Consider the following 27,609-nt stretch of genomic DNA (forward strand, 5'->3'; position numbering starts at 1 on the left):
AATGTTACAACACTGGACCAGAATCTGAAAACAATAGACTGTAATTTTCCAATACTGGTTCAGAATCTGAGATAAAAAGACTGTCATGTTCCAATAATGGATCAGAAGCTGGAAACAATGGCCCGGGATGTTCCAATAATGGATAAGATTCTATGAACAATAGACTGTAATGTTCTAATACTGGACCAGAACCTGAGAACAATAGACTGCAATGTTCCAATAATTGTTCAGAATATGAGACCTATAGGCTGTAATGTTCCAACACTGGATTAGAATCTGAAAACAATAGACTGTAATGTTCCAACAATGAATAAGATTCTGAGAAAAACACACTCTCATGTTCCAATAATCGTTCAGAATCTGAGAACAATAGACTGTAATGTTCCAATACTAGATCAGAATCTGGGAACAATGGACCAGGATTTTCCAATAGTGTATCATATTTGGAGAACAATACACTGTAGTGTTGAATTACTGGATCAGAGTCTGAGAACAATAGACTGCAATGTTCCAATAATGGATCAGAAACTGAGAACTATAGTCTGTAATGTCCCAATACGGATTAGAATCTGGGAACAATTGACCGGGATGTTACAATAATGGATCTGAATCTGAGAACAATAGAATGTAATATTCCAACACTGGATCAGAATCTGAGAACAATAGACTCTATTGTTCCAGTACTGGATCAGAATCTGAGAACAATGGACCGGGATATTACAATGATGGGTCAGAATCTGAGATGAATAGACTGTAATGTTCCAATACTGGATCAGAATCTGAGAACAATAGACCGCAATGTCAGAATAATTGAAAAGAATCTGAGAATAGTAGACTGCATTGTTCCAATAATGGACCAGAATGAGGGAACAATGGTCCGGGCTGTTCCTATAATGGATCCGAATCTGAGAAAAATAGACTGCAATGTTCCAATACTGGATCAGAATATGAGAACAATACACTGCAATGTTCCATTATGGATCAGAATCTGGGAACAATAGATTACAATGGTCCAATACTGGATCGGCATCTGAGAACAATAGACTGTAATTTTCCAATACTGGTTCAGAATCTGAGATAAATAGACTGTCATGTTCCAATAATGGATCAGAAGCTGGAAACAATGGCCCGGGATGTTCCAATAATGGATAAGATTCTAAGAACAATAAACGGTAATGTTCCAATAAAGGTTCAGAATTTGAGAACAGCAGACTCTGATGTTCCCATCGTTGATCAGAATCTGAACAATAGAACATAGAACATTACAGCGCAGAACAGGCCCTTCGGCCCACGATGTTGCACCGACCAGTTAAAAAAAAAACTGTGACCCTCCAACCTAAACCAATTTCTTTTCGTCCATGAACCTATCTACGGATCTCTTAAACGCCCCCAAACTAGGCGCATTTACTACTGATGCTGGCAGGGCATTCCAATCCCTCACCACCCTCTGGGTAAAGAACCTACCCCTGACATCGGTTCTATAACTACCCCCCCTCAATTTAAAGCCATGCCCCCTCGTGCTGGATTTCTCCATCAGAGGAAAAAGGCTATCACTATCCACCCTATCTAAACCTCTAATCATCTTATATGTTTCAATAAGATCCCCTCTTAGCCGCCGCCTTTCCAGCGAAAATCCTTTCCAAGGATTTAGAGGAGTATACGCGATGTAGGAAGGAGCTTAAGAAGGAAATTAGGAGAGCGAGAAGGGGTCATGAGAAGACCTTGGCGGGTAAGATTAAGGAGAATCCCAAGGCTTTCTACAAATATGTCAAGAGTAAAAGGATGAGATGTGAAGGCATAGGACCCTTAAAAGGTGAAGGGGGAAAAGTTTGTGCGGAACCGTTAGAAATGGCGGAGGTGCTTAATTAATACTTTACCTCGGTATTCACGGTGGAAAGGGATCTGGGTGGTTGTACTGCTGGATTGCGGAGGACAGAAAGGATCGAGCATGTGGACATAAAGAAAGAGGATGTGTTGGAACTATTGAATGGCATCAAGGTTGGTAAGTCGCCGGGACCGGATGGGATGTACCCCAGGTTACTGTGGGAGGCGAGGGAGGAGATTGCGGAGCCTTTGGCGATGATCTTTGCATCGTCGATGGAGACGGGAGAGGTTCCGGAGGATTGGAGGATTGCGGATGTGGTCCCTATATTCAAGAAAGGGAACAGGGACAGCCCGGGAAATTACCGACCGGTGAGTCTAACCTCAGTGGTTGGTAAGTTGATGGAGAGGATCCTGAGAGACAGGATTTATGATCATCTAGAGAAGTTTAGTATGATCAAAAGTAGTCAGCACGGCTTTGTCAGGGGCAGGTCGTGCCTTACGAGCCTGGTTGAGTTCTTTGAAAATGTGACCAAGCACATTGACGAAGGAAGAGCGGTGGATGTGGTCTATATGGACTTCAGCAAAGCGTTCGATAAGGTCCCCCATGCAAGACTTCTTGAGAAAGTGAGAGGGCATGGGATCCAAGGGGCTGTTGCCTTGTGGATCCAGAACTGGCTTGCCTGCAGAAGGCAGAGAGTGGCTGTGGAGGGGTCTTTCTCTGCATGGAGGTCAGTGACCAGTGGAGTGCCCCAGGGATCTGTTCTGGGACCCTTGCTGTTTGTCATTTTCATAAATGACCTGGATGAGGAAGTGGAGGGATGGGTTGGTAAGTTTGCTGACGACCCCAAGGTAGGTGGTGTTGTGGATAGTTTGGAGGGATGTCAGAAGTTGCAGCGAGACATAGATAGAATGCAGGACTGGGCGGAGAAGTGGCAGATGGACTTCAACCCGGATAAGTGTGTGGTGATCCATTTTGGCAGATCCAATGGGATGGAGCAGCAGTATAAAATGAAGGGTACCATTCTTAGCAGTGTAGAGGATCAGAGGGACCTTGGGGTCCGGGTCCATAGGACTCTTAAATCGGCCTCGCAGGTGGAGGATGCGGTCAAGAAGGCGTATGGCGTACTAGCCTTCATTAATCGAGGGATTGAGTTTAGGAGTCGGGAGATAATGCTGCAGCTTTATAGGACCCTGGTTAGACCCCACTTGGAGTACTGCGCGCAGTTCTGGTCACCTCATTACAGGAAAGATGTTGAAGCCATTGAAAGGGTGCAGAGGAGATTTACAAGGATGTTGCCTGGATTGGGGGGCATGCCTTATGAGGATAGGTTGAGGGAGCTTGGTCTCTTCTCCCTGGAGAGACGAAGGATGAGAGGTGACCTGATAGAGGTTTACAAGATGTTGAGGGGTCTGGATAGGGTGGACTCTCAGAGGCTATTTCCAAGGGCTGAAATGGTTGCTACGAGAGGACACAGGTTTAAGGTGCTGGGGGGTAGGTACAGGGGGGATGTCAGGGGTAAGTTTTTCACTCAGAGGGTGGTGGGTGAGTGGAATAGGCTGACGTCGGTGGTGGTGGAGGCAAACTCGTTGGGGTCTTTTAAGAGACTTCTGGATGAGTACATGGGATTTAATGGGATTGAGGGCTATAGATAGGCCTAGAGGTGGGGATGTGATCGGCGCAACTTGTGGGCCGAAGGGCCTGTTTGTGCTGTGGCTTTCTATGTTCTATGTTCTATGTTAAAACAATCCCAAATCCCTCAGCCTCTCCTCATAGGATCTCCCCTCCATACCAGGCAACATCCTGGTAAACCTCCTCTGCACCCTCTCCAAAGCCTCCACATCCTTCCTGTAATGTGGGGACCAGAACTGCACACAGTACTCCAAGTGCGGCCGGACCAGAGTTGTGTACAGTTGCAACATAACGCTACGACTCCTAAATTCAATCCCCCTACCAATAAACGCCAAGACACCATATGCCTTCTTAACAACCTTATCTACTTGATTCCCAACTTTCAGGGATCTATGCACACATACACCTAGATCCCTCTGCTCCTCCACACTATTCAAAGTCCTCCCGTTAGCCCTATACTCAACACATCTGTTATTCCTACCAAAGTGAATTACCTCACACTTCTCCGCATTAAACTCCATCCGCCACCTCTCGGCCCAACTTTGCAACCTGTCTAAGTCTTCCTGCAAACTACGACACCCTTCCTCACTGTCTACCACACCACCGACTTTGGTGTCATCAGCAAATTTGCTAATCCACCCAACTATACCCTCATCCAGATCATTAATAAATATTACAAACAGCAGTGGCCCCAAAACAGATCCCTGAGGTACACCACTTGTAACCGCACTCCATGATGAATATTTACTATCAACCACCACCCTCTGTTTCCTATCCGCTAGCCAATTCCTGATCCAATTTCCTAGATCACCCCCAATCCCATACATCTGCATTTTCTGCAGAAGCCTACCATGGTGAACCTTATCAAACGCCTTACTAAAATCCATATATACCACGTCCACTGCCTTGCCCCCATCCACCTCCTTGGTCACTTTCTCAAAAAACTCAAAAAAATAGGCCGTAATGTTCCAGTACTGCATCAGAATCTGAGAACAATGGACTGGGATATTACAATGATGGATCAGAATCTGAGATCAACAGGCTGGAATGTTCCAATACTGGATCAGAGTCTGAGAACAATATTTTGCAATGTTCGAATACTGGATCGGACTCTGGGAACAATATGCTGTAATGTTCCAATACTGGTTCAGACTCTGAGAAAAAAACAGACTGCAAATTTCCAATAATGGATCAGTATCTGTGAACAATAGTTTGTAATGTTCCAATGCTCCATCAGAATCTGAGAACAATACACTGCAAAGTTCGAATACTGGATCGGACTCAGAGAACAATAGGCTGTAATGTTCCAATCATTGATCAGAATCTGGGAATAGTAGACTTCAATGTTCCAATACTGGATCAGAATCTGAGAACAGTGGACCGGGATATTACAATGATGGATCAGAATCTGAGCTCAATAGACAGTCATGTTCCAATACTGGAGCAGAATTTGAGAACAATAGACTCCAATGTTCCAACCGTTGATCAGAATCTGAACAATAGACTGTAATGTTCCAATACTGGATCAGAATCTGAGAACAGTGCACCTGGATATTGCAATGATGGATCAGACTGTAATGTTCCAATACTGGATCAGAATCTGAGAACAATAGACTGCAATGTTCCAATACTGGGCCAGAATCGGAGAATATTAGACTGTAATGTTCCAATACTGGTTCAGTGTCTGGGAACAATGGAAAGGGATTTTCCAATAATGAATGAGAAACTGAGAACAATACACTAGTGTTCCAATAATGGATGACAATGTGGGAACAATGGACCGGGATGCTCTAATAATGGATCAGATTATGAGAACAATAGACTGCAATGTTCGAATAATGGATCAGAATCAGGGAAACATCGACTGCAATTTTCCAATAATGGATCAGAATCCGAGAACAATAGACTATCATGTTCCAATAATGGATGGCAATGTCGGAAAAATGGACCGAGATGTTCTAATAAAGGATCAGAATCTGAGAACAATCGACTGCAATGTTTCAATACTGGATCAGATTCTGAGGGCAATAGACTGTAAAGTCACAGACCTCCAGCCGGAAAAAGACTCTTCGACTGCTACCCTCTGTCTCCTGTGGCCAAGATGTGGAGATGCTGGCGTTGGACTGGGGTAAAAACAGTAAGAAGTTTAACAACACCAGGTTAAAGTCCAACAGGTTTATTTGGTAGCAAAAGCCACAAACGCTTTCGGAGCCCTCACCCGAGGAAGGGGCTTGGAGCTCCGAAAGCTTGTGTGGCTTTTCCTGCCAAATAAACTGTTGGACTTTAACCTGGTGTTATTAAACTTCTTCCTGTGGCCAAGCCAAATTCTCTACCCATCTAGCCACCTCTCCTTGTATCCCATGAGCCTTAACCTTCTTAACCAACCTGCCATGAGGGACTTTGTCAAATGCCTTACTGAAATCCGTATAGACGACATCCACAGCCCTTCCTTCGTCAACTGTTTTTGTCACTTCCTCAAAAAACTCCACCAATTTTGTAAGGCACGACCTCCCTCTGCCAAATACTGGATCAGAATCTGAGAACAATGGACTGTAAAGTTGCACTAAAGGACATAATCAGAGTAAGATACACTGCAATGTTCGAATAATGGATCGGACTCTGAGAACAATAGGTTGTAATGTTCCAATCCTGGTTCGGAATCTGGGAACAATAGACTGCAATTTTCCTATAATGGATCAGAATCTGAGAACAGTCGACTGTAATGTTCTAATTCTGGATTAGAATTTGAGTTCAAAAGACTGCAATGTTCCAATACTGGATCAGAAACTGAGAGCAATAGACTGCAATGTTCCAATACTGGATCAGAATCTGAGAACAATAGACTGTAAAGTTCCAATACTGGATCAGAGTCTGGGAATAATATCAATGGATGTTCCATTAATGAATCAGAATCTGAGAACAATACACTGTACTGTTCCATTATGAATCAGAATCTGGGAACAATAGACTGAAATTTTCCAATACTGGTTCAGAATCTGAGACAAGTAGACTGGAATGTTCCAATAATGGATCAGAAGTTGGAAACATTGGACCGGGATGTTCCAATAATGGATAAGATTCCAAGATCCATACACTGCAATGTTCCAATACTGGTTCAGAACCTGAGAACAATAGACTGCAATGTTCCATTAATTGATCAGAATCTGAGAACTATAAGCTGTAATGTTCCAATACGGATTAGAATCTGGGAACAAATGACTGGGATGTTACAATCATGGATCAGAATCTGAGAACAATAGAATGTAATGTTCCAAAACTGCATCAGAATCTGAGAACATTAGACTTCAATGTTCCAGTACTGGATCAGAAACTGAGAACAATAGACCGGGATGTTCCAATAATGGATCAGATTCTGAGAACTAAAGGTTGTAATGTTACAATGCTGGATCAGAGTCAGGGAACAATGGACCGGGATGGTCCAATACTGCAGCAGAATCTGACAACAATACACTGTTATGTTCCAATACAGGATCAGAATCAGAGAACAATAGACTGGAATGTTCCAATACTGGATCAGGATCTGGGAAGAATAGAACGGGATGTTACAATACTGGATCAGAATCTGACAACAATAGACTGTAATGTTAGAAAATAAGAACATAAGAAATAGGAGCAGGAGTAGGCCATCCAGCCCCTCAAGCCTGCTCCACCATTCAATAAGATCATAGCTGATCTGATAGTGGGTTCAGTGCCACTTACCCGCCCGCTCCCCATAACGCTTAATTCCCTTAATGGTTAATAATCTATCTATCTGTGACTTAAACACATTTAAGGAGGTAGCCACGACTGCTTCATTGGGCAAAGAATTCCAAAGATTCACTCCGCTCTGGGAGAAGAAGTTCCTCCTCAACTCTGTTCTAAATTGACTCCCCCATATTTTGAGGCTATGCCCCCTAGTTCTTGTTTACATTGTAAGTGGAAATAACTTCGCTTCTTCTACCCTGTCTAGCCCCTTCATTATCTTTTATGTATCTATAAGATCTCCCCGAAACCTTCTCAACTCCAATGAGTACAGGCCCAGTCTACTCAATCTCTCCTCATAAGCTGACCCCCTCATCTCCGGAATCGACCTGGTGAACCTTCTCTGTCCCGCCTCCAAAACGAATATATCCTTTCTTAAATAAGGGGACCAAAACTGTACACAGTACTCTAAGTGCGGCCTCTCCAGTACCCTGTACAGTTGCAGCAAGACCTCCCTGCTTTTTTACTCCATCCCTCTCACGATAAAGGCCAACATTCCATTTGCCTTCTTGATTACCTGCTGCACCTGCAAACTGAGTTTTTGTGATTCATGCACAAGGACCCCCAGGTCCCTCTGCACAGCAGCATGTTGTAATTTTTCACCGTTTAAATAAGAGTCCATTTTACTATTATTCCTTCCAAAGTGGATAACCTCACACTTACCAACGTTATCCTCCATCTGCCAGATCCTTGCCCACTGACTTAGCTGATCCAAATCTCTCTGCAGTCTCTCTGTGTCCTCCACGCAATTTGCTTCCCCACTCACCTTTGTATCATCCGCAAACTTTGTTACCCGACACTCGTCCCCTCCTCCAGATCGTCGATGTATATGGTAAATCGTTGAGACCCCAGCACCGATCCCTGCGGCACGCTACTAGTCACTGATTGCCAACCGGAAAAGCACCCATTTATTCCGACTCTCTGCTTTCTGTTCGATATGATGTGGAGATGCCGGCGTTGGACTGGGGTAAACACAGTAAGAAGTTTAACAACACCAGGTTAAAGTCCAACAGGTTTATTGCTACCAAATAAACCTGTTGGACTTTAACCTGGTGTTGTGAAACTTCTTATTCTGTTCGATAGCCAATCCTCAATCCACGCTAACACTTTACCCCCAACTCCGTGTACCTTTATCTTATGCAGCAACCTTTTGTGAGGCACCTTATCGAAAGCCTTCAGGAAATCTATTTACACAACATCCACCGGTTCCCCTCTGTCAACTGCACTCGTCGTATCCTCAAAGTATTCCAGTAAATTAGTCAAACATGGCTTTCCCTTCAAGAATCCATGCTGCGTCTGCTTGATTGAACCATTCTTTTCCAGGTGTCCTGTTATTTCTTCCTTAATGATAGATTCCAGCATTTTCCCAACTACGGATGTTAAGCTAACCGGCCTGTAGTTACCTGCCTTTTGTCTACCTCCTTTTTTAAACAGTGGCGTTACATTAGCTGGTTTCCAATCAGCAGGCACCTCCCCAGAGTCAAGTGAATTTTGAAAAATTACAACTAATGAATTTGCTATTACTTCTGCCGTTTCTTTTAGTGCCCTGGGATGCATTCCATCCGGACCAGGGGACTTGTCTACCTTTAGTTCCATTAGCCTACCCAGCACTACCTCTTTAGTAATAGTGATCGTTTTAAGGTCCTCAACCCCGACCGTCTTGAGTAAGGGCAGAAGTTGTTTTTTGTAGTTTAGTTAGGGCTTCATGATCGGCAGAGGTTTGGAGGGCCGATCCGGTGCTGTACATTCCTTTGTTCTTTGTATGTATGGGTGGCATGGTGGCACAATCGTTAGCACTGCTGCCTCACAGCTCCAGAGACTCGGGTTTGATCCCCGGTTTGGGTCACTGCCTGAGCGCAGTCTGCACGTTCTCCCCGTGTCTGCATGGGTTTCCTCCGGGTGCTCCGGTTTCCTCGCACAGATCAGAAGACGTGCTGTTTAGTTGCATTGATCATGCTAAATCCTCCCTCAGTGTACCCGAACAGGCGCCGGAGTGTGGCAACTAGGGGATTTTCACAGTAACTTCATTGCACTGTTAATGTGAGCCGACTTGTTACATGATTAAATAAACTTTAGAAACTTGACCAGCGCTGTGTGAAAAGCAGAGAATGCCTGTCTTACACCATTGTATCAGTCACATTCTCAAAGGGGGCACACATTCAAAAAGAAATCCAAGCACCTCATGCTAAACAGTAACTTCTGGGCAGGAAATGCAGCCTTGGCACAGTCACCATCTCGTACCAGGACTACATTTATAATGAAATGAAATATGAGCTTTACTAAAAATTGTACATCTTTTACACAAAACGAAACAGTCCAGTGACTAAGCTGGGGCATCATACTCTGCTGCACAGATTGGCAACAGGGCTTCCCTCAGCACCCCTCGTGCTGATGTTGCTGTTATTGCTTTCATCAGAGGGCATGGAACAAGTAACATCTGACTCGATAATTCATGGAAGCCGAAAGGACAGAACACAACTGCATTTTTTGTCAGAAAGGCACCTGGATTGAGCTTTGCACCATGGGGTTAGTGCTCCCTCACAGCGCCAGGGATCCTGGTTCGAATCCGATCTTGGGTCACTCCATGTGTGGAGTCCGCACGTTCTCCCAGTGTCTGCATGGGTTTCCTCCAGGTGCTCCACTTTCCTCCCACAGTCCAAAGATGTGCAGGTTAGGTGAATTGGCCGTGCTACAAATTGCCCGTTATTGTCAGGGAGACTATCAGGGTGGATGCGTGGGGTTACGGAAATAGGGCCTGGGTGGGGTTGTGGTCAGTACAGACTCATCATAAATTGTATCATAGAAACCCAACAGTGCAAAAGAGTCCATTCGGCCCATCGAGTCTGCACCAACAACAATCCCACCCAGGCCCTATCCCCATAACCCCACATAATTACCCCACCAACACCTCGAACCGACACATTCCGGAACACGAAGGGGAAATTTAGCCTATAATTCACCCCACTGACAGCCTGAATAAATTGCAATTATATTGTATCTTTAATGTAATGAAACAGACCGGAATGAAAAACATGAAACTTATTTCTTAAAATGAATTTCTCATCACAATGAAACACTATTTTCATTGAAAATTGGGGATGAAGTGGAAATGATCGAGAGCTTCAGGTTTCTAGGTGTCCAGATCACCAACAACCTACCCTGATCCCCCCACACCGATGCAAAAGTTCAGAAAACCCACCGGTGCCTCTACTTTCTCAGGAGGCTAAGGAAATTTGGCATGTCAGCTCCGACTCTCACCAACATTTACAGATGCACCATAGAAAGCATTCTTTCTGGTTGTATCACAGCTTGGTCTGGCTTCTGCTCTGTCCAAGGCTGCAAGAAACTATAAAGGGTTGTGAACGAAGCCTAGTCCATCACTCAAACCAGCCTCCCATCCATTGACTCTGTCTACACTTCCCGCTGCCTCGGGAAAAGCAGCCGGCATAATCATGGACCCCACACACCCCGGACATTCTCTCTTCCACCTTCTTCTGTCGGGAAAAAGATACAAAAGTCTGGGGTCACGTACCGACCGACTCAAGAACAGCTTCTTCCCTGCTGCCGTCAGACTTTTGAATGAACCTATCTTATATTCAGGTAGCCGCATACAACACATAATAAATATATTATATAATACTTTATTATTATGTTAAGTTGATCCTTCTCTACACGCTAGCCATGACTGTAACACTACATTCTGCACTCTCTCCTTTCCTTCTCTATGAATGGTATGCTTTGTCCGTGTAGCGCGCAAGAAACAATGTTTTTCACTGTATACTAACACATGTGACAATAATAATTCAAATCAAATCCAATCATTGCTCCTTCTCAGCGCCAGCATTGCAGTGTGTTGTTTGTTTTCTCACCTGTAATTGATTACTCTAATAGGTTGCTCTGCCGAGTCTCAGGAGTGTTTCTGCTGTTTATTAAAGAGAAGACCTTCAGTGTGAGACCTCAGTAAATGGCCATGGTTTCTGCCATAGGCAGACACCATCGCTTCTCTCAGAAAACACACTGATCCACTATCGGTCAAGCTGGAGCCAGTTACTATCCTATTCTCGCTGCCATTGGAGTTCCTGGTAGGTGATTGTAACCGATTAAAATATATTTATTCGTGTCACAAGCGGGCTTACATTAACACTACAATGAAGTTACTGTGAAAATCCCGTAGTCACCACACTCCGGTTCCTGTTCGTGTACACTGAGGGAAAATTTAGCATGGCCAATGCACCTCACCAGCACGTCTTTCAGCCTGTGGGAGGAAACCAGAGGAAACCCACGCAGACATGGGGAGAACATGCAGAATCCACACAGGCAGTGACACAAGCCGGGAACCGAACCCGGGTCCCTCGCTCTGTGAGGCAGCAGTGCTAACCACTCCGTCACCGCTACACCCTAAATAGATTGGACATAACGTCTGCTATGAGGAAGCTTCCTCCCACCACCTCCGAACTTTGGAGAGAGTGAAGTTGCTTCCCCGCAGCAGAATACCTGGGCTGGTGGAACGGCAGTGGTTCCCTCCTGACCAGAGGGATGGCTCACGGGACCACAGACCCGACCAGCGTCTATAGCTGCTGAGGTGTGATGAGGGGTTGCCAGCGATTCCTCGTTGCTGGAATATTATTGTTCAACTTTGTCAATCGGGGTATAAATTACAGAAACGTAGAGGTCATGATGGAGTTGTATAGAGCGTTGGTTTGGCCACAGCTGGAGCACTGTGTGCAGTTCTGGTCGACACATTATAGGAAGGATGTGATTGCACTGGAGGTGGTCCAGAGGAGATTCACCAGGATAAGACCATAAGACCATAAGACATAGGAGCGGAAGTAAGGCCATTCGGCCCATCGAGTCCACTCCACCATTCAATCATGGTTGATTTCAACTCCATTTACCCGCTCTCTCCCCATAGCCCTTAATTCCTCGAGAAATCAAGAATTTATCAATTTCTGTCTTGAAGACGCTCAACGTCTCGGCCTCCACAGCCCTCTGTGGCAATGAATTCCACAGACCCACCACTCTCTGGCTGAAGAAATTTCTCCTCATCTCTGTTCTAAAGTGACTCCCTTTTATTCTAAGGCTGTGCCCCCGCGTCCTAGTCTCCCCTGTTAATGGAAACAACTTCCCTACGTCCATCCTATCTAAGCCGTTCATTATCTTGTAAGTTTCTATCAGATCTCCCCTCAACCTCCTAAACTCCAATGAATATAATCCCACGATCCTCAGACGTTCATCGTATGTCAGGCCTACCATTCCTGGGATCATCCGTGTGAATCTCCGCTGGACCCGCTCCAGTGCCAGTATGTCCTTCCTGAGGTGTGGGGCCCAAAATTGCTCACAGTACTCCAAATGGGGCCTAACCAGTGCTTTATAAAGCCTCAGAAGTACATCCCTGCTTTTGTATTCCAAGCCTCTTGAGATAAATGACAACATTACATTTGCTTTCTTAATTACGGACTCAACCTGCAAGTTTACCTTTAGAGAATCCTGGACTAGGACTCCCAAGTCCCTTTGCACTTTAGCATTATGAATTTTGTCACCGTTTAGAAAATAGTCCATGCCCCTATTCTTTTTTCCAAAGTGTACGACCTCGCACTTGCCCACGTTGAATTTCATCAGCCACTTCTTGGACCACTCTCCTAAACTGTCTAAATCTTTCTGCAGCCTCCCCACCTCCTCAATACTATCTGCCCCTCCACCTATCTTTGTATCATCGGCAAACTTGGCCAGAATGCTCCCAGTCCCGTCATCTAGATCGTTAATATATAAAGAGAACAGCTGTGGCCCCAACACTGAACCCTGCGGGACACCACTTGTCACCGGTTGCCATTCTGAGAAAGAACCTTTTATCCCAACTCTCTGCCTTCTGTCTGACAGCCAATCGTCAATCCATGTTAGTACCTTGCCTCGAATACCATGGGCCCTTATTTTACTCAGCAGTCTCCCGTGAGGCACCTTGTCAAAGGCCTTTTGGAAGTCAAGATAGATAACATCCATTGGCTCTCCTTGGTCTAACCTATTTGTTATCTCTTCAAAGAACTCTAACAGGTTTGTCAGGCACGACCTCCCCTTACTAAATCCATGCTGACTTGTCTTAATCCGACCCTGCACTTCCAAGAATTTAGAAATCTCATCCTTAACGATGGATTCTAGAATTTTGCCAACAACTGAGGTTAGGCTAATTGGCCTATAATTTTCCATCTTTTTTCTTGTTCCCTTCTTGAACAGTGGGGTTACAACAGCGATTTTCCAATCCTCTGGGACTTTCCCTGACTCCAGTGACCTTTGAAAGATCATAACTAACGCCTCCACTATTTCTTCAGCTATCTCCTTTAGAACTCTAGGATGTAGCCCATCTGGGCCCGGAGATTTATCAATTTTCAGACCTTTTAGTTTCTCTAGCACTTTCTCCTGGGACGGAACATTTAAGTTATGAAGAGAGGTTGGATAGGTTTGGTTTGTTTTCTCTGGAGCAGAGAAGACTGAGGGGTGACCTGATCGAGGTGTACAAGATTATGAAGGACATGGACAGGGTGACGAGGCAGCAGCTGTTCCCCTGAGCTGAAGGGTCAGTTACGAGGAGGCAAAATTTAAAAATGAGGTGTGGGGGATTTAGGTGGTATATTATGGACAGTCTTATTAAAATTCCAGTTGGTGAGAATAGTCTTATAAGCACTTCATAGATAGAACATAGAACAGTACAGCACAGAACAGGCCCTTCGGCCCACGATGTTGTGCCGAACTTTATCTGAAACCAAGATCATAGAATCATAGAATCCCTGCAGTGCAGAAGGAGGTTATTTGGCCCATCGAGTCCGCACTGACCACATTCCCACCCAGGCCCTATCCCCATAACCCCACATATTTACCCTGCTACCCCCCTGCTAATTTCTTGTCAAAAATCTCTTCCAGATGTTGATCGATCAAATTCCAGAAATAATACTCAAGGCAAAACTGCTATCACAATATTCAAGGCAAACCACATGAATTCTGACACTCTTCCACTGCACTGTGGAAATCCAAAATATTCAGAAACAGGGGTGTATTTTGAAACATAAATCTTTCTTGTTTACTGGAAGGACACTTCAAGTTTTACAACTTCACTCAGCAGAGTGCTAGTCACAGAATATCTCCTCACGCAGCCTATATCGAGTCACAGAGCAATACAGCATGGAAACAGGTCCTTCGGCCCAAACAGTCCATGCTGACCATGGTGCCCTCCCAGTTGGTCCCAATTGCCCGCGTTCGGTCCATATCCCTCTAATCCTTTCCCTCTATCCAAATGCTTTTTTAAATGTTGGTATTGAACTTGCCTCAACCACTTTCTCCGGCAGCTCATTCCATACACACACCACCCTCTGCGTGAAGAAGTTGCCCCTCAGGTCCGTTTGAAATCTTTCCCCTCTCACCTCTATATATAATCATATAACTCAGCTCAGTGACTTTCTTTACATATCCTCCTTCCCTCCCATCCCCCATTTCATTGTCTCTCGCACCTCTTTGAACTCCACTGTTCCAAGATATTAACATCGTCCAGTTTCGATCAGGAATGGCTGCCTCCCACTTCGGGTAAAACAAAATGTACTAAGGTCCCCTCATTACTGATGAAACCTTTCCAAGTGATAAGAACCTTTTTATCTATGATTCTATGAAAATCCCGCAGAGTATCTGGAGTATTGTGTCCAGTTTTGGTCTCTTTATTTGAGGAAGGATGTTGCTGCATTGGAGGCAGTTCAGAGGAGGTTCACCAGATTGATTCTGGGGGTGAGAGGATTGACGTATGAGGAGAGATTAATCACTTTGGGCTTGTACTCCCTGGAGTTCAGAGGGATGAGAGGGGATCTGATGGAGGTATATAAAATTTTAAAAGTGATTGATAAAGTAACTGAAGACCAAATGTTTCCTCTTATGGGGCAATCTCGAACGAGAGGTCACAGTGTATAGGTTGAGAGGCGATAGATTTAAAACTGAGATGAGGAGGAACTACTTCTCGCAGAGGGTGGTGAGTTTGTGGAACTCGCTGCCCCATCGCGCGGTGGAGTCTGAATCATTGAATGGTTTCAGGAAGGAGATGGATATATTTCTAATAAAAAAGGGATTAGGGGGATATGGGGAACAGGTGGGGAGGTGGATTTGAGACCAGGGAGAGATCAGCCATGATCTGATTCAATGACGGATCAGGCTCGAAGGGCTGAATTTGCCGACTTCTGCTCTTAATTCCTGTTCCTATGTTATCGAGTCATTGAGGTTTACAGCATGCAAACAGGCCATTCGGCCCAACATGTCCGTGCCGCCCAGTTTTTACCTTTAAGCTCGTCCCAATTGCCCACATTTGGCCCATGTCTCTCTATACCCATCGTACCCATGTAACTGACTAAACGCTTTTTAATATAGAAAATTGTACCCCCCTCGCCTACTGCCTCTGGCAGCTTGTTCCAGACACTCACCACACTCTATGTGAAAGAATGCCCCCTCTGGACCCTTCTGAATCTTTATTTTGAGGATTCTGTATTCTGCATCTGTTTTCACAGTGGAACACATAATTTCCATAGCAGGAATAGAGGATAACCAATGGACTTACTCATAAGAGCAAAGAGCTCTCAGTATCTGGAGGTGGAAGTATAAGTATAAGTCGAGGGATTTAAACCATATAACATCGCCAAAACTTAAAGCCGACTTTAGTGCTCTGAAATAGATAACTGCTGATATAGTAAATGTGCTGTTTTTATTAGTGTCACAAGTAGGCTTACATTAACACTGCAATGTAGTTACTGTGAAAATCCCCTAGTCCCCACACTCCAGTGCCTGTTTGGGTACACAGAGGGAGAATGTAACATGGCCAACGCACCTAACCAGCACGTCTTTCAGACTGTGGGAGAAAACGGGGGCAGCCGGGGGAAACCCATGCAGACACGAAGAGAACATGCAGACTCCGCACAGACAGTGATCCAAGCCAGGAATCGAACCCGAGTCCCTGGCACTGTGAGGCAGCAGTGCCAACAACTGTACCACCGTGCTGCCCATTTCAGTTCACCACTCAAAGAACAAAGAACAGTGCAGCACAGGAACAGGCCCTTCAGCCCTCCAAGCCTGCGCAAATCATAATGCCTGCCTAAACTAAAACCGTATGCACTTACAGAATCCGTATCCTTCCATTCCCATTCTATTCATGTATTCATCGAGATGCCCCTTAAATGCCGCTATCGTACCTGCTCCCACCACCTCCTCGGGCAGCGCGTTCCAGCCATTCACCACCCTCTGTGTAAACAACTTGCCTCACAGATCTCCTCTGATCTTTTCCCCACGCACCTTTAACCTATGGCCCCTAGTACTTGAGTTTTCTACCCTAGGAAAGAGCCTCTGACTATCCACTCTGTCTATGCCACTCTTGGACAAGGTGTGGAGACAATATTTACAAATCACTGCAGCCTGTAGGGAGATTGAACTCACATCATTGGTAGTATACTGAATCACACCCTTGTCATGTTGGCAAGTGAGTTCACCGCCCTACACGATGGGGCCAGTTGATGTCATAGATTTGGATTACAACAATCCCATAGCATGCAGCACAAAGAGTCGAGGTGTCCGATTGTGGCTCAGGTTGTCAGCCTGGATTGGATAGATAATTCGTCAGCAGGCACGGAACAGTGAGTCGGGAAACTGAAGCACATTCAGGCTGGTTGGCTGTAACTTATGAAATATTGCAAAAATTTGTATTGGGGATGTAGCTGTTTATGTTTTTTTTATTATTTGTTCGTGGGACATGGGCGTCGCTGGCTGGGCCAACATTTATTGCCCATCCCTACTTGCTCGAGGGCAGTTGAGAGTCCACCACATTGCTGCGGCTCTGGAGTCACATGTGAGCCAGACCGGGTCCGCACGGCAGATTTCCTTCCCTGAAGGACATTCGTGAACCAGATGGGCTTTTCCGACAGTCGACAATGGTTTCATGGTCATCAGTAGATTCTTACTTCCAGATATTTTTTATTGCATTCAAATTCCATCGTCTGTCGTGGCGGGATTCGAACCCGGGTCCCTGGAACATTAGCTGAGTTTCTGGATTAATAGTCTGGCGATAATACCACTCGGCCAATATATGTCAACAAAATAACTGAAGATGCTGGGAGTAAGCTACCAGATTTCCAATATGATTCTGAACTGATTGTGAATTAAAGCTATGAGGAGGATTCAAAGGGGCTGCACAGAGATAGAGACAAAATAACAGAATGGGGAACAAGTTGGCAGATGGAGGAATAAATTAAATTATATCATTTTGTGATGATTTGTTTTGATTTGATTTGATTCTTGTCACATGTATTAGTATACAGTGAAAGGTATTGTTTCGTGCACGCTATACAGACAATGCATATTGCACAGTGGTGAGCAGCACAATGGCATGGTGGTTAGCACTGCTGCATCACAGCTCCAGAGAACTGGGGTTGATTCCCGGCTTGGGCCACTGTCTGTGTGGAGTTTTCACATTCTCCCTGTGTCTGCGTGGGTTTCCTCCGGATCTGGTTTCCTCCCAAAGTCCAAAGGTGTGCGGGTTAGGTGCATTGGCAATGATAAATTGCCCCTTAGTGTCCTGGGATATGTAGGTTAGAGGGATTAGCAGGGTAAATATTTGGGACGATGGGGATAGGACCCGGGTGGGATTGTTGTCAATGCAGACTCGATGGGCCGAATGGCCTCTTTCTTCACTGTCGGGTTTCTATGATTCCAGGGAAAGGAGAGGGTGCTGAATGTTACAGTCATATCTAGGGTGGAGAGAAAGGTCAACTTAATGCGGGGTAGGTCCATTCAAAAGTCTGATGGCAGCAAGGAAGAGGCTGTTCTTGAGTTGGTTGGTACGTGACCTCAGACGGAGGTCACATGATGGAAGAAGGTGGGAGGGAGAATGCCCGGCGTGTGTGGGGTCCTTGATTATGCCGGCTGCTTTTCCGAGGCAGCGGGAAGTGTAGACAGAGTCAATGGATGGGAGGTGTGGATAGAGATGCGCAAAGAGACATATTTAGAACGTATATCTCTGTGAATGGAAAAGTACTGAAGGACCACAATCGATATGTCGATATATTATCCTGTGAATAGGGAGTCACTGAAATTCTGTATCTCGAGTGTAGATGTTTCCCTGTAGGTGGAGAGGCTGTTAGGGTGCAGGGCACTAATCAAGAAAGGTTGTCTTTAATAAAAATGTTAGTTTAAAAGTTTATTTATTAGTGTCACAAGTCGGCTTACATTAACATTGCAATGAAATTGCTGTGACATCTTACCGTTCAACTGAACTCAACCGTCCAACCTGCTTTGAGCTCAGCTCAAGTCATGCCATGGAATATAAAGCTGTATAAACTCGATCCGCTTGAAGCCAATGCAAAAACAGAACTGAACCACTGGATTCCATTCAACCCAAAATAATGCAACATTTAACAAGGCAAAAGCATCATGTGGCCACCGGGATTTACTGGATGGTTTCAGAATGAGAAATGAGAAGGGAGCCTGACGGACAAAGCATCGTCATGAATAACTCCCGTGCAATGTTTTTTTTAGCTCCCATGTTTCACAGATGGCGATGTTTAAAATGAGAAGGAACGTCTTTTTTTATTCCGCACGACATTATAAATAAGAGATTTTTCGGCCAAATTCCCCCGTTAAAACAGCAATGTCATGATGCTGATTTGCTGTCAGCTCAATGATGTGATGCACAGTGTAATGTTTCAGGAATGAATCTTCTGTTTTCTGTTGAGGAACTAGTAAACCTTACAATGAGGCTGCTTGAAATATTCAAATCCTGAAATAAAATGCAGTTTCCACGACAGTTTGGCTCATTGTTCTTCAAAGACTTTTACAAAAAGAAGTTTCAACAAATGCCGAAGGTCGAATGTCTCCTTAAGATTTTAAAAATGTTGACAGTTTACAATCGCACTCTGGTCTTCATTTCTCAGAAGGTGATGCTGCTCTAGTTGCTTCATGTGATATTCAGCTGCAATGAAGCTCGCAGGAAGTGAGTTGATGTCCTCTACAATGATATATTCGGTGTTACTGCTTATGCAACGACTGGGTTGATGTTACATCAAGTGCAGAAGCAGATTCTAAGCGCAAACAACAACCACGCCCCGAAAGACCAGCCAGGAAAGAACGTGTTTGTCTGGGGAGGAAAACAGAAATAATGTTTCAAATTCACTTCTGTGTTAAACATCAAATCACAGAATCCCTGGTGTGCAGAAGGAGGCTATTCGGCCCATCAAGTCTGCACCGACCACAATCCCACCCAGGCCCTATTCCCATAACCCCACATATCCCTGCTAATTCTCCTGACACTAGGGTCAATTTAGCATGGCCAATCAACCTAACCCACACATCTTTGGAATGTGGGAGGAAATCGGAGCACCCGGAGGAAACCCACGCAGACACAGGGAGAATGTGCCAACTCTACACAGTCAGTGACGTGAGACCAGAATTGAACCCGGGTCCCTGGTGCTGTGAAGCAGCAGTGCTAACCACTGTGCCACTGTGCCGCCCCAGATAGTCCACATCTTTTCCCGAAGGTAGGGGACTCCAAACGTAGAGGACATAGCTTTAAGGTGAGAGGGGAGAGATGCAAAAAGGCCCAGAGGGACAATTGTTTCACACAGAGGGCGGTGAATGTCTGGAAGAAGCTGCCAGAGGCAGTAGCAGAGGCGGATACAATTTTGTCTTTTAAGAAGCATTTAGACAGTTACATGGGTAAGATGGGTATAGAGGGATATGGGCCAAATACAGGCAATTGGGAGTAGCTGAGTAGTTAAAAAAAGGTGGCATGGACCAGTTGGGCTGAAGGGCCTGTTTCCATGCTGTAAACCTCTCTGACTCTATGACATGGGGGACAACAGTCAGACTCCGCACAGACAGTAACCCAAGCCGGGAAGCGAACCCTGGTCTCTGACGCTGTGAGGGAGCAGCACTAACCACTGTGTCACCTAGTCTCAGACTATCTGATCTTATTATTGTTGGGTAAACAAATATAGAGAGAGAGAATGAATGATATGAATTAAAAGAGTTTCCACAGCTGGAATCGTGGTCTGTGTGGATGAGCAATCCAAATTAAGATGATTTGCAGAGATACAATTTAAAATTCACTTTGTTATATGACTGCATCATGTAACCACGATTTTGCAAATTATGGGTCTGTGTGAATTATGGAAAAAGCTATTCGATTTCCCATTCATCTGGTTTTCTTGTCGAATTACCTTTCTTTTTACTGAGTTACCTTTTAGATCAACACTAAATCTCAGATCCTGGCAACAAGAAGGTCATTTATTCTTGTTTTCTTTTGAATATTAATGTCTCAAACGGATAAGTAGCGACCGTTTGGTAAATAAGACAACTGCAAATGACTTGCTGGGACTGAAAGGGCTTCACAAAATTGATGTGAGCTTAATTTTCAGCTTATCTGGATTTGATTTGATTTATTATTGTCACATTTATTAATATATAATGAAAAGTATTGTTTCTTGCGCGCGATACAGACAAAACATAGAGAAGGAAAGGAGAGAGTGCAGAATGTAGTGTCACAGTCATAGCGAGGGTGCAGAGAAAGATCAACTAAATGCGAGGTAAGTCAATTCAAAAGTCTGACAGCAGCAGAGAAGAAGCTGTTCTTCAGTCGATTGATACGTGACCTCAGATTTTTGTATCTTTTTCCCGAAGAAAGAAGGTGGAAGAGAGAATGTCCCGGGTACGTGGGGTCCTGAATAATGCTGGATGCGTAGCCGAGACAGCGGGAAGTATAGACAGAGTCAATGGATGCGAGGCTGGTTTGCGTGATGGATTGGGCTACATTCAAAACCTTTTGTACTTCCTTACAGTCTTGGGCAGAGCAGGAGACACACCAAGCTGTGACCCAACCAGAAAGAATGCATCTGTAGAAGTTACTGAGATTCGGAGCTGACATGCCAAATTTCCTCAGTCTTCTGAGAAAGTAAGAGGCGTTGGTGGGCTTTCTGAACTATAGTGTCGGCATGTGGGGATCAGGACAGGTTGTTGGTGTTCTGGACACTAAAAACTTGAATTTCTTGACCCTTTCTTCTTCGTCCCCATTGATGTAGACAGGGGCATGTTCTCCTTTACGCTTCCTGAAGTCGATGACAATCTCCTTCATTTTGCTGACATTGAGGGAGGGATTACTGTGGCTGCACCAGTTCACCAGATTCCCTATCTCATTCCTGTACTCTGTCTCGTCATTGTTTGAGATAAGTTTATTTATTCGTGTCACATGTCGGCTTACATTAGCACAGCAATGACGTTGTGAAAATCCCATAGTCGCCACACTCCGGCACCTGTTCGAGTACAAAGAACAAAGATCAGTACAGCACAGGAAACAGGCCCTTCGGCCCTCCAAGCCTGTGCCGCTCCTTGGTCCAACTAGACCATTCGTTTGTATCCCTCCATTCCCAGACTGCTCATGTGACTATCCAGGTAAGTCTTAAATGATGCCAGCGTGTCTGCCTCCACCACCCTACTTGGCAGCGCATTCCAGGCCCCACCACCCTCTGTGTAAAAAACGTCCCTCTGATGTCTGAGTTATACCTCGCCGCTCTCACCTTGAGCCCGTGACCCCTCGTGATCGTCACCTCCGACCTGGGAAAAAGCTTCCCACTGTTCACTCTATCTATACCCTTCATAATTTTGTACACCTCTATTAGGTCTCCCCTCATTCTCCGTCTTTCCAGGGAGAACAAGCCCAGCTCACCAAATCTCCCCTCATATCTAAGACCCTCCCTACCAGGCAACATCCTGGCAAACCTTTTCTGCACTCTCTTTAAAGCCTCCACGTCCTCCTGGTAGAAATCATAGAAATCATAGAAACCCTACAGTGCAGAAGGAGGCCATTCGGCCCATCGAGTCTGCACCGACCACAATCCCACCCAGGCCCTACCCTCACATATTTTACCTGCTAATCCCTCTAACCTACGCATCCCAGGACTCTAAGGGGCAATTTCTTTAACCTGGCCAATCAACCTAACCCGCACATCTTTGGACTGTGGGAGGAAACCAGAGCACCCGGAGGAAACCCACGCAGACACGAGGAGAATGTGCAAACTCCACACAGACAGTGACCCGAGCCGGGAATCGAACCCAGGACCCTGGAGCTGTGAAGCAGCAGTGCTAACCACTGTGCTACCGTGCCGCCCCAGTAGTGTGGCGACCAGAAATGGATGCAATATTCCAAATGTGGACTAACCAGCGTTCTGTACAACTGCCACATCAGACTCCAGCTTTTATACTCTATACCCCGTCCTATCAAGGAAAGCATGCCATATTCCTTCTTCACCACCTTCTCCACCTCTACTGCCGCCTTCAAGGATTTGTGGACTTGCACACCGAGGTCCCTCTGTGTTTCTATACTCTTGATGGCTCTGCCATTTATTGTATACGTCCCCCCTACATTTGTTCTTCCACTGAGGGACATTTTTGCATGGCCAATACATCTAACCAGCACGTCGGTCGGACTGTGGGAGGAAACCAGAGCACCCGGAGGAAACCCATGGAGACACAGACATGGGGAGAACGCGGCACGGTGGCACAGTGGTTAGCAGTGCCGTCTCACAGCGCCAGGGACCCGTGTTCAATTCCAGCCTTGGGTCGCTCTCTGTGCGGAGTCTGCATGTTCTCCCCCTGTCTGTATGGGTTTCCTCCGGGTGTTCCGCTTTCCTCCCACACGCCAAAGATGTCTGGGTTACGTGGATTGGTCACGCTACATTACCCCTGAGTGTCAGGAGGACTAGCAGAATAGATATGTGGGGTTGCGGGGACAGAGTCTGTGTGGGATTGTGGTCGGTGCAGATGTGATGGGCTGCATGGCCTCCTTCTGCTGTGTAGGGATTCTATGACTATTCTATATCAACATGCAGATTCAGCACAGACACTGACCCAAGCCAAGAATCAAACCCAGGTCCCTGGCGCTGTGATGCAGCAGTGCTAACCACTCTGGGATAGCAGCATTTGATGCACAGTTTGTGATAAATCTTTTAGAATGTGATTTATTGTTTACTGTATCAGACAGGTTCTGATTACATTGCAAGGTCTCAAGCGCCAGTGAATGACTGGACCATACCGTGACACAATGGTTAGCACTACTGCCTCACAGCACAGGAACCCGGGTTCAATTCCCAACTTGGATCACTGTCTGTGTGATGTCTGCACGTTCTCCCCGTGTCTGCGTGGGTTTCCTCCGGGTGCCCCAGCTTCCTCCCACACTCCAAAGATGTGCGGGTTAGGTGGATTGGCCATGCCTAAATTCCCCCTCAGTGCCAGGGGGCACTAGCAAGGGTAAAGAGGGATTACCGGCATGGGGGCTGGGTGGGTTTGTGGTCAGTGCAGGCGTGAAGGGCCGAATAGACACCTTCTGCACTGCAATCGGCACGTCTTTCATACTGTGGGAGGAAACCGGAGCACCCGGACAAAACACACGCTGATATGGGGGAGAACATGCAAACTCCACACAGTGACCCAAGCCGGGAATCGAACCTGGGTCCCTGGCGCTGTGAGGTAGCAGTGCTGACCACTGTGCTGCCCCAATGAAGTCCCCAGTGATTTTGCACTCTATGTTTCAAGTATTCTCAAGCTTGAAACAAATTTAGTGAATTATTTTAGCGCTTAATCAATCACCTCACGAATTTATTGGAGGAGATGAATGGCAAAAAGTTCAATGAAGTTTGTTATCCTCACTGTAATATTTAGGGACATATCCTGATACAGAACAAACAGATTTATGTTAAAGTTTGCAGGAAATGATGTTGAAACGAACAATATTTGTGCATTGAGAGGCGTTCAGGTCTTCACATTTAAATATTAACTTTGGTCTTAAAAGAAAACATGTACCCGGATCATTCCAATGCAGGTAAGATGCTCTGTCAGAGAGTCAGTGCAGACTCGATGGGCCGTAGGGCCTCCTTCTGCACTGCCGTGGGTTCGATGGTTCACGGGAATGCTGTGATCTTGGAATTCAGCATGTATAATGCACTCTTTATGATACATCTCTTAGATTGTGACTCGCTTTTGCTAAGTGAATATTTGCTGGTCACATTGTAGTCTTTTCACACTCCAGTACCAGTCAATTAAAGGAAACTGAGTAGTTTACAGAGATTATGATGCCGTTTATATTTCTTCACTGTCTGTCTGAATGTTGTATAATCAATATTGTGTCATCAGTATTGTGTAATCAATGTTGTCAAATCAATATTGTGCAACAAATATTGTACAATCAGTATTGTGTAATCAACATTGTGTAATCAATGTTGTGTAATCAATGTTGTGTAATCAATATTGTGTAATCAAAGTTGTGTAATCAAAATTCTGTAATCAAAGTGCTGTAATCAATACTGTGTAATCAAAGTTGTTTAATCAATATTGTTTAATCAATATTGTGTAATCAATGTTGTGGAATCAATATTCTGAATATTCCGGGGTACAAGTGTTTTAGGCGAGACAGAGGAGGGACCAAAAGAGGTGGGGGAGTAGCAGTATTAGTTAGAGAATATAGTACAGCGGTGCAGAGGGGGGACAATTCAGAGGGGTCGTGTAACGAGTCACTGTGGGTGGAGCTTAGAAACAGGAAGGGCACAGTCACGATGTTGGGGGTATGCTACAGGCCCCCCAACAGCCCAAGGGAAGTGGAAGAACGGATATGTCAGGAGATAATGGATAGGTGCAGGAAAAATAGGGTTGTTGTAGTGGGAGACTTCAATGTCCCTGGCATAGACTGGAAATCGCGTAGGGCTGGGAGTCTGAATGGGGAGGAATTTGTAAAATGTGTACAGGAAGGTTCTTTGGAACAATATGTAGATAGCCCGACTAGAGAGGGGGCTATACTGGACCTAGTACCGGGGAATGAGCCCGGTCAGGTTTTCAAAGTTACGGTAGGGGAACATGTGGCAAAAATAACCACAATTCTGTTAGCTTTAGGATAGTGATGGAAAAGGATGAGTGGTGTCCCAAGGGTAAGGTGTTGGATTGGGGGAAGGCTAACTTAAGTGGGATTAGGCAGAAATTGGCAGCTGTTGATTGGGAGAGGCTGTTTGAGGGTAAATCCACATCTGGCATGTGGGAGTCTTTTAAGGAACATTTGATAGGGCTGCAGGATAGGCATGTGCCTGTAAAAAAGAAGGATAGGAAAGGTAGGAATCGAGAACCATGGATAACCAGGGAAATTGAGGGATTGGTGAAAAAGAAAAGAGAGGCGTACGTTAGGTCCAGGCAGCTAAAAACAGAGGGAGCTCCGGAGTAATACAAAGTCGGAAAGAACTCAAACGAGGAATTAGAAGGGCAAAAACGGGTCACGAAATGTCATGGCAGACAGGATTAAGGAGAATCCCAAGGCATTTTATTCATCCGTTAGGAACAAAAGGGTTGTCAGGGAAAAAATCGGACCTCTCAGGGACAAAAGTGGGGAATTATGCTTCAGAGCCCAAAGAAGTAGGGGAGATACTAAATGAATACTTTGCATCGGCATTCGCAAAGGAGAGGGATGTGTTGACTGGGAGTGTCTCGGAGGGGAGTGTTGACCCATTAGAGAAAATCTCCATTACAAAGGAGGAATATAAAGACTGACCAATCCCCAGGGCCTGATGGAATCTATCCAAGGCTGCTCATGGAGACGAAAGATGAAATCGCTGGGCCTCTGACGCAAATCTTTGTCTCGTCACTGGACACAGGTGAGGTCCCAGATGATTGGAGGATAGCTGATGTGGTCCCGTTATTTAAGAAGGGTAGGAAGGATAACCCGGGAAATTATAGGTCGGTGAGCTTGACGTCTGTGGTAGGGAAGTTGTTGGAGAGGATTCTTAGAGCTAGGATGTATGCGCATTTAGAAAGGAATAAACTCCTTAACGATAGTCAGCATGGTTTTGTGAGAGGGAGGTCATGCCTCACTAACCTGGTGGAGTTTTTTGAAGAAGTGACTAGAATGGTTGACGAGGGAAGGGCCGTGGATGTCGTCTATATGGACTTTAGTAAATCGTTTGACAAAGTCCCTCATAGTAGGTTGGTGCAAAAGGTTGGATCTCATGGGATAAAGGGGAAGGTGGCTAGATGGGTGGAGAACTGGCTTGGTCACAGAAGACAGAGGGTGGTAGTGGAAGGGTCCTTTTCCGGCTGGATGCCTGTGACTAGTGATGTTCCGCAGGGCTCTGTATTGGGACCTCTGCTATTTGTGATAGCATAAACGATCTGGAAGAAGCTGTAACTGGAGTGATCAGTAACTTTGCGGACAACACGAAAATGGCTGGACTTGCAGATAGTGAGGAACATTGTCAGAGGCTACAGAAGGATATAGATGGGCTGGAAATTTGGGCAAAGAAATGGCAGATGGAGTTCAATCCAGATGAATGCGAAGTGATGCATTTTGGTAGAACTCACGTAGGGAGGAGCTATACGATAAATGGCAGAACAATAAAGGGTGTAGATACGCAGAGGGACCTGGGTGTGCAAGTCCACAGATCCTTGAAGGTGACGTCACAGGTGGAGAAGGCAGTGAATAAGGCATATGGCTTGCTTGCCTTCATAGGATGGGGCAGAGAGTATAAAAGTTGGGGTCTGATGTTGCAATTGTATCGAACGTTGGTTCGGCCGCATTTGGAATACTGCGTCCAGTTCTGGTCGCCACACTACCAGAAGGACGTGGAGGCTTTAGAGAGAGTACAGAGGAGGTTGACCAGGATGTTGCCTGGTATGGAAGGGCTTAGTTATGAGGAGAAATTGGGTAAACTGGGGTTGTTCTCACTGGAAAGACGGAGGATGAGGGGTGACCTAATCGAGGTGTATAAAATTATGAAAGGCATAGTTAGGGTGAACGGTGGGAAGCTTTTTCCCAGGCCGGCGGTGACGTTCACGAGGGGTCATAGGTTCAAGGTGAGGGGGGGGAAGGTTTAACACGGATATCAGAAGGACGTATTTTACACAGAGGATGGTGGGAGCCTGGAATGCGCTGCCGGGCAAGGTGGTGGAGGCGGATACACTGGGAACCATTAAGACTTATCTGGTTAGCCACATGAACGGAGTGGGAATGGAGGGATACAAAAGAATGGTCTAGTTTGGACCAGGGAGTGGCGCGGACTTGGAGGGCCGAAGGACCTGTTCCTGTGCTGTTTTGTTCTTTGTAATATTGTGTAATCAATGTTGTGTAATCATTACTGTGTAATCAATGTTGTGTAATCAATACTGTGTAATCAATATTGTGTAATCAATGTTGTGTAATAAATATTGTGTAATCAATATTGTGTAATCAATGTTGTGTAATCAGTATTGTGTAGTCAATACTGTGTAATCAGTATTGTGTAATCAATGTTGTGTAATCAAAATTGTGTAATCAATGTTGTGTAATCAATATTGTGTAATCAATGTTGTGTAATCAGTATTGT

Source organism: Mustelus asterias, unplaced genomic scaffold (assembly GCF_964213995.1).
Source record: "Mustelus asterias unplaced genomic scaffold, sMusAst1.hap1.1 HAP1_SCAFFOLD_286, whole genome shotgun sequence".
Lineage (NCBI taxonomy): Eukaryota > Metazoa > Chordata > Chondrichthyes > Carcharhiniformes > Triakidae > Mustelus > Mustelus asterias.